At 41.1% G+C, this 7,398-nt stretch overlaps 1 pseudogene; it reads left to right on the top strand.

Moving 5' to 3' along the window:
- Positions 1-5,756: 5,756 nt before the first annotated feature.
- Positions 5,757-6,076, top strand: LOC115870147 (annotated as a pseudogene).
- Positions 6,077-7,398: the final 1,322 nt, after the last annotated feature.

The following is a 7,398-nucleotide window of genomic DNA, read 5'->3' as shown; positions in this document are numbered from 1 at the left end:
GAGGTCACACACAGTTCCATGTAATCGGTTCCCTCTTTCCTACCCATTCTCCCTTTACCCTCCACCAGTATGATGTCTTATGGAAGAGTAAGGTGATCAAGGTCCCTGTGTTGAATAGTTGACACACACCAGAGATATGATGGTGTACATGTATTGCTGGTTTTGCCAGTTGAAGACAGACTGCTTCTGGTAATCCTTAAAAATTTCTCCAATCCATAGAATTGAGAAAAAGATATTGGCCAGATCAATAGCAGCATACCAGGTGCCAGGATATATATTGATTTGCTCAAGCAATGTAACCACATCTGGAACAGCAGCCATAAATGGGGCTACCGCTTGGTTAAGTTTGTGATAATCCACTGTCATTCTCTAAAAGCCCTCTTTTTTTACCCCCTTTTTTTTTGGTACAAATTAAATGGTGTTGTGGCAGGATTTACTACCTCCATATCTTTTAAATCCTCGATGGTAGCACTAACTGCTGCAATAAATCCACAATATGATACTGCTTTTAGAGACAGTTTTAATGGCTTCCACTTGGCTTTTCCTATCATAATAGCTGTGGCAGTTAGATTTCATGTCAACTTGAATATGTATGAAAATGTAAGGGTAGAATACAACCTGTCAATCATTTGCCTGATGATTCCTTCCTTGGGGGTGTGGCTTTCTTATAGGAAAGAAACTGGGAACCTTCCATTCTCTCTCTGCCACTTTGCCTTCCTGCTTGCTGGGACTCTGCTTGCCTCCAAGGGCGGTCCCATGTGGGTTGGCCAACTCTGAGAGCCGTCAGCACCCTGTCAAGTTGGATCCGCGTGACTCTGCATCCGCTGGCCTGTGGTCTTCCTGCGTCCTGCCTCATCTTTCTGTGTCACTGGCCTGTAGCTATGTGAGTCTGAAGAGGGCTCCAGTTTGCATCAGACTAATGGACAGGGGTGGGATTTCTGCTTGATGTAAAATTATTTTTTGAAAATTTTATTGGCACTTCATCCATATGTCATACAATTCAATAATTCCATCTTATCAAGAAGAGTTATACAATTGTCACCACAATCAATTCTAGAACATTTTCTTCCTCCTAGTACTCATTGCTATTCATGTAATTATTTTTAAAATTGTGGCAGAAATATATGCAACAAAACATTCTCCAATTCATCAACTTCTACATGTACAATTCAGTGCCATTGATGATACTCTTTGTGTTGTACAACCATTATTGATATCCTTTTCCAAATTAGTCTGCCACCATCAACATCAACTCAATGGCTCCTAAGCAAAAACTCTTCTTCCTTCACTCATGGTAACCACTGGTATTTTTTTAAAAAGTAGTTTTCTTGATATAATATTCACATATCATACACTTCCATACTTAAATTTCTTTTTTAAAGAGTTGTATATATATCATCACAATCAGTTCTAATGTTCCCTCCCCACTCCCCATCTCTGGCATTCATTGTTTGCTGCTCAAATTCCCTCACCCTACTCACCCCCATCCCCCATGACCCCAATAAACCACAGCATCAATTATTGCCTCTATGCATCCACTTCTCTGTGCTTCACAATCTGGGAAACCCAATATAAACAATAAAAATCAAAACCAAAACAAAACAGCATGAAGAAAATAATAATAATATTAAGATAAAAATAAAGAATAAGAAAGAAAAGACCACCATCAATATTTTAAAAGCCAGAGAAGAAATTTCTGTTGTGGAACAAACAAGAAATAATTGAGCCTAGGGCAAATTCAGATTGGGTCAAGAGTAAAGTCAATGACCAAGGATCATATTATACCTTGGTTCAAGACACCATAATCAAGTGTATAGTAATCTCTGTCTGAGAGTAAAGCTTTTAGATTCCCTCACCTGTGGCCTGAAGGGATCTGTCAGAGGGTTAATCTGACTAGATGATCTGCAGATGGGTGTTGGTTTGCCACTGTCTCCATAGCTTGATTACAATGTAAGCTCTGACACTCTTCCTTCATCATAGGTGGGTTTTGTTATTGTCATCATTGTATCACACAGGCTGGTGTGCTTCATCGATGTGGACTTAATTGATGCATCACTTAGATGGATGCTTGTTTAAGTACAAGCCTCGAAGACCCAGACACTATTCCAATTTATAGTTGGGCACCCTCTGCTTTCTTTACCACACTTTGCTGTAGCACCCTTATTTTCAGTGATGTATTTATGAAGGCAAGTATTGAATAGGGCCATGTTTGTGAACTAACTATTCTTGGATCAGGGCTAGAATTAAGTGGGAGCCCAGAATCTATCTGCATATCCGTGGGTTATAAATGACTCTGGTTCTCCTTGGCAGTCATATTATGATGAAAACAAAAACAAAAACCACCACCACAAACAAAAACAAACAGACCAAAGGCAGAAAAACAAAAATCCAAAGAAACGAAAGAGGAAAACATTGTCATTCATCTCCCTGGGATATAAGGCAATTGCATTGATAACATCAGTGATTTGTTAAATGACATGGAATTTAATATACTATTGATATGAGGAGTTTATGGGAATATAGCCCAACTGTGAGTTGCAATCCATGAGTTGTTGCTTTGTACAGATTGATTTCTTAATTCATTGAGCTTTATTTGCACTGAGCACGGGATTTGGTACTGGGGAAAATTTCTGTATTGTTTCTTACAAGTGCAGATCCTTGCCTATCAGATTAAAACCTGTCCTATCAATGCAAGGGGAGCATTGAGATGCTAAATATCTGCTGGTTCTGGGTTCCCTTTCATTGGATACCCACTAAGCTAGGGGTCCTACCCAAGTCCAATGACACCATTTCCACAGTCTTGGAGTGGCCGTCCTTTGCTTCCTCTCTCATCAGATTACTTCAGCCCTAAGTCTAAGGGTACAATAGTTTTGAGGTAGGGCCCAGTTCATTCAATTGGGTTTCTACATTGAGTCCTCTGGTGCGGTCCTTGGGGGATGCTATGCTGCCTTTAAGGCCAGTGTCTAAGGTCATCACAGTGTTTAGTCCATGGTGTGGTTCACCTAGGGTTGGGTAGAAACATATTCGTAGTGTCTACCCAGGATAAAATTACTTTTCAAAATTCCTATACATCTATGTGTCACAGATTTTATTTCTCTAGACAACCCAGACTAACACAATAGCTCTTATTCTACATGTCAGGGATCTAAAATGGGGATCCTGTTGCTGATTAGTCCAATTCAAATTAGACATTGTGGGACCCAGGAAATTATTACAGGAAGATTCCAGGAACCCACTGGACCCCTTGTGAGATAGATCTGAGCTCAGATTCCATTAATAACTTTATCTCCATATTCACACTCTGATTGGTGGGCCATCACTGATTTGGGTCTCCTGGAATTAATGTTCATAAAGAGTCAGTGTCCAGAATCCTTGAACAATTAGATTACTTCCTTTTCTCCATTGAATAGTCATTCTCAAAAAAGGCTGTAGAATCCTGTAAAGGCAGCTAGGATAAACACTAACAATATAAACTTTGGGAAGTATAACTGGATACTTCCTCACAGGGGCTCAACTTCCATTTCACTCAAGGAGCTGTGAGTGTAAACACTGGCTCATATCTGGGAATTGATTCAGGGGCTGTGACTCTTTATTCTGGGATTCAAGTTAGACTGCTAGACACTTGCCCTAAAATTCTTCAGCTTGTGAAGATCAAGAAATATTTAGTAGATTTCCCATCTGTTTCACCCTTAGGGACACCCTGACTTAGTGGCCAAGGCCAAAAGTCCACAGGAGTCAAACTATTCTGATTACTGCTTTTACTCTCCTGTCCATGAAGGTAACTATGATCATCTGGATTTGTACATCAAGTGCTACCACTTTGCCATATACCTTATTTGCATTATTAACCAACGATCCAAACCCCTTGACAGGCCTTAAACACCTCACATTTGTGTAGTGCTATCCAGCCATTTGGTAGGTATTACAGTGACTGTCTAGAAGGCCATTGCAGGGCAAAGGGACAGAAGCTTGCCATAATGTTATCCCTTTATGGCTGTCTAGTATACATGACAGCCATAGTCAGTTTCGTGCTGCTTGTGTCCTATGTCTTGGAGCTCCTCTGTTTCTCTACTTCTCCTAACCTGTTATGGAGTCCTGCTATCACTGTTGGGTAAGCTTTGGACTACTAATGGCAAGGTGGGCGTTTCAAACATACCTGCGGTTCTAGGAGTGAAAGTTGCGGTTGGCTGCTCCCTTAAAGCTTAAGAGAGACTCAGAAACCCATATGGTAGCTGTGAGTCAGCACCGATTGATGGTGGTGGGTTTTTTGTTTTGTTTTCCCTTATACTCCAGCCTGCTTCTGTCTATGGCCCTAGAGTTCATCTTTTGCTTAAAGTCCTGCTCCAGCCCATTGGGCTGGGCATTGGCATTTGGTTTTCCTGGCTTGATTCTTGGCCTTTCATCAAAGACTTGGCTCAAATCCACCTTCATGTTTCAGGTCGCAGAGAAAGCTCCATTTGGGCCTCATGGAGTACTTTAAAATTAGATTGTGGTAATGGTTTCCCAATTCTTTGAGTATACTAACAACCTAAGTAGCATTGGCCAGTGTACAATAAAAATTATAGTAGCTTTTATTTTTATTGCTCTCATTCGGCATAATTCACAGTCACATATGCTTTATTCATAATTGCCACAACAACTCCATGAGGTGGACATAGGTGGACAAAGATAATTTTCCCTATTTTTGCTGAGAATGAACATGAGACACAGAGAAGTTATGCAATTTTTACAGGTCTTGCCCCTTATAATTGCCAAAGGCAGGCTAAGAGCGGACAGTCTTCCCAGTAATTGTCAATCTAAGCTACCTTCTATTTGTTGTTAGCACACTCTCTCTGCTTTACGACGACAGGCACAGGTCCACCTGAGCAAATGAAGGTTACTGAGATTTCTCCCTAACCTCATCCCTCAGTGTTTGCACAAATAGTGCCCAGTTACTTGAATTTTTAATCTACGCAAGTCAATAATCTATGTATTTTAGTCTAAAAATCTGCCTATACACGTATATAATGCATAAAACTACTTGTCTACCAGTTTGTCATACTGTGGTGGCTTGTGTGTTGCTGTGATACTGGAGCTGCTATGTTACTGGTGTTTCAAATAGCAGCAGGGTCATCTAAAGTGAATAGATTTTAGCAGAGCCTCCAGTCTAAGAACAGATTATGGAGAAGGAATAGGCAGTCCGCTTCTGAGAAATTACCACTGACAACCTTATGGATAGCTCTGAAACACTGTCAAATAATGAAAACCCGAGGAATAGAAGCAGAGGATTGTCAGCGATAGCGTCAGAGGACGAAGTCCTCTTGTCAGAAGGCACTCAAGGTGTGGCTGGGGAAAAGGCGCCTCCTCAGAGAAGTGTCAACCGGAACGACACGGATGGAGGAAAGCCTTTGAAACCTTCATTTGCTGATGGGGCACAACTCGAGAGGGGAAGCAACAGCTGCAGTCACCTATGAAAAGTTGGAACTTGGGATGGAAGACTTTAGAATGTAGGAAAATTAGAAGTCATCAGCAATGAACGGGAGGCCAAAAAAAAAAAAAGATCGATATCCTAGGCATTAGTGAGCTGACATGGACTGGTATCAGCCATTTTGAATCAGAAAAATCATATGCTTTATTATGCCAGGAATGACAAATCAGGAACACCCACAACAGGAAGGGCAACCTGGGGGACATATAGGGCACGATGGCCACCAACCTCACTGATATTGCTACCCAGAAGAAGATCATGGCCAGGGAGCTAGGGGGGGTGGGAGTGCATGGGCCCCATCTAGCCTAGCTACTATGGAAACTGCCATGCTCTCCTCCTCATGCTGGATGCTTCTGACCTCACATAGTTCTCTGCATCCCGTGCTCACCTCCTGCCTCTCCTTTCCACAGAACATCTTGCTGAAGCCACAGTCCTGATACTTTTCAATAAAACCGACCTGCTCTGTTCTATGAGCGTGGAAGAGATGAATTCTTTAACGAGGCTCCCAGACATCATGTCCTACGCCAAGCAGAACATCAGCGCTGGGAAGGCACTGGCTTGGCAGGGGTGCTGCGCTGGCTCCAGGACACCCACAGAGCCTGCTGCTGACAGCCAGATGGGGCAGCTTGATTAGCCAGTGGGGGATAGACAGTGACTGCCAGGCTCCAGGGTTGGTTCTTAAAGGGGCAGAATGACCTGTGTGAGCTCATGCGTTGAATTGCAGTGACAGGTAAACCAAGGTGGGTGAGAAGTGAAGCAACAGGACAGAGAATAGATGTTACATGAAGGGGGAAGTAATATCTTACAAGAGGGAGAAGCGCAAAAAAAAAAAAAAAAAAAAGGAGGGGGATCAGGCTAGCTATTGGAAGGTTTGATAAATTGTTTAATTAAAAAATGATCTGAAATGTAACCCTTCCACCTAATTCACAACAAAACACTAAAAAGTTAAGGAAACAAACAAAAAACTAGTGATGAAATTTAAGAATCTTATCAATGTCTTCAGTCTAAAGGCAATTAAAAATGCAATCAAGATGTATTGATAATTATCGGTGATTGGAGTACAAATGTTGGAAAGAAAGAGGAAGGAATAGTAGCTGGAAACTACTTAATAATAGAAACAAAGCTGGAGTGTATATGACAGAATTTTGCAAGACCAACAGTTTCATCATCGCCAATACCTTTTCAACAACACAAAAGGCAACTATATAAGTGAACTTCTCCAGATGGAATACACAGAAATCAAACTGACTACATCTGTGGGAAGGGATGATGGAGAAGCTCAATGTCAGCAACTAAAACCAGGCCAAAGGTTGACTCTGGAACAGACCGTTAATTGCTTAAGTGTAAGTTCAGGCTGAAGCTGAAGAAAATGAAAAGTTCACAAGAGATAAAATATAACCTTGAGTCTATCCCACTTGAATTGCCAAGACCACCTCAAGAGCAGATTTGACTCATTGAACACTAGTTGCAGAAGACCTGAATAGCAGTTGAATGACACCAAGAACATGATACATGAAGAAAGTAAGAGGTCTTTATAAAGACAGGAAATTAAAAGAGGTCAAAGTGGCTGTCAGAAGATTCTCTGAAACTTGTTCTTAATTCTAGAGCAGCTGTGGCAAATGGAAGAAATGATAAGGAGCTGAACAGAAAATTTCAAAGGGGATCTCAAGAAGATGAAGAAAAAGATAATAAAATGTTCAAAGATCCAGAGTTAGAAAACCAGAAAGGAATAAAATGCTCAGCATTGCATGTGCTTTGTGAGTCTGCAGAGGACTTTATAGATTCGCATTGGACATATGGGCTACTATTGGACTTTTTCTTTTTTAATCATTTTATTAGGGGCTCATACAACTCCCATCACAATCCACACATACATCAACCATGTAAAGCACATTTGTACATTCATTGCCCTCATCATTCTCAAAACATTT

This window comes from Echinops telfairi, unplaced genomic scaffold (genome assembly GCF_000313985.2).
Source record: "Echinops telfairi isolate 266 unplaced genomic scaffold, ASM31398v2 ScPeMD7_443;HRSCAF=831, whole genome shotgun sequence".
NCBI lineage: Eukaryota > Metazoa > Chordata > Mammalia > Afrosoricida > Tenrecidae > Echinops > Echinops telfairi.
This window is presented reverse-complemented; position numbering and strand designations above follow the sequence as displayed.